The following is a 689-nucleotide window of genomic DNA, read 5'->3' on the forward strand; positions in this document are numbered from 1 at the left end:
TGGGGTACGGGGCCCTCTCCCTACTGGGGCCTCTCCTGTTGCGGAGCACAGGCTCCGGACGCGCAGGCTCGGCAGCCATGGCTCAAGGGCCCAGCCGCTCCGTGGCACGTGGGATCCCCCCGGACCGGGGATCGAACTCGTGTCCCCTGCATCGGTAGGCGGACTCTCAACCACTGTGCCACCAGGGGAGCCCCGCTGGCCCTACTTCTTTGCCTCACCAGTTTCTGATTGAAAGCTCATGGGCCCAGCTGATTGGCTGTGACTTAGCTGCAAGGGAAGCTGGGAAAGTGAATATCTTTTAGACTTCTGTAGTGGAGATGGGCTCTGCCTTACCCCAGAACTCTCAGTGGGGAATTCTCTAGAACAGGAAGATTTAGTGTTGGGTAGAAATTTTTTTTTTTTACTCTAAGAATAAGTGGCAAGCTAGGTCTCTCCAAATTGAATACATCGTAGTTGTTCAGCAGCTTCTGACAAAATGCCCAGTTCTCTGAACCTTTTGAGTCAGTGAAAGCTTTACTGTGTTATTTTTCATCTACTCCCCACTCTCCAAATGTCAGGTGTCAAAGCTATGACAGGTCATCATGTACTCGAGACCTATTAATTTCTTATCTATCCCTACCTTTTATTTTAAAAGCAAATCCTGCCAGAACACAGTGCCCTTGTAAATGTAAACAGAATTGAGTGCCTTA

This window comes from Lipotes vexillifer, unplaced genomic scaffold, assembly GCF_000442215.2.
Source record: "Lipotes vexillifer unplaced genomic scaffold, Lipotes_vexillifer_v1.1 scaffold84, whole genome shotgun sequence".
NCBI classification, from domain to species: Eukaryota; Metazoa; Chordata; class Mammalia; order Artiodactyla; family Lipotidae; genus Lipotes; species Lipotes vexillifer.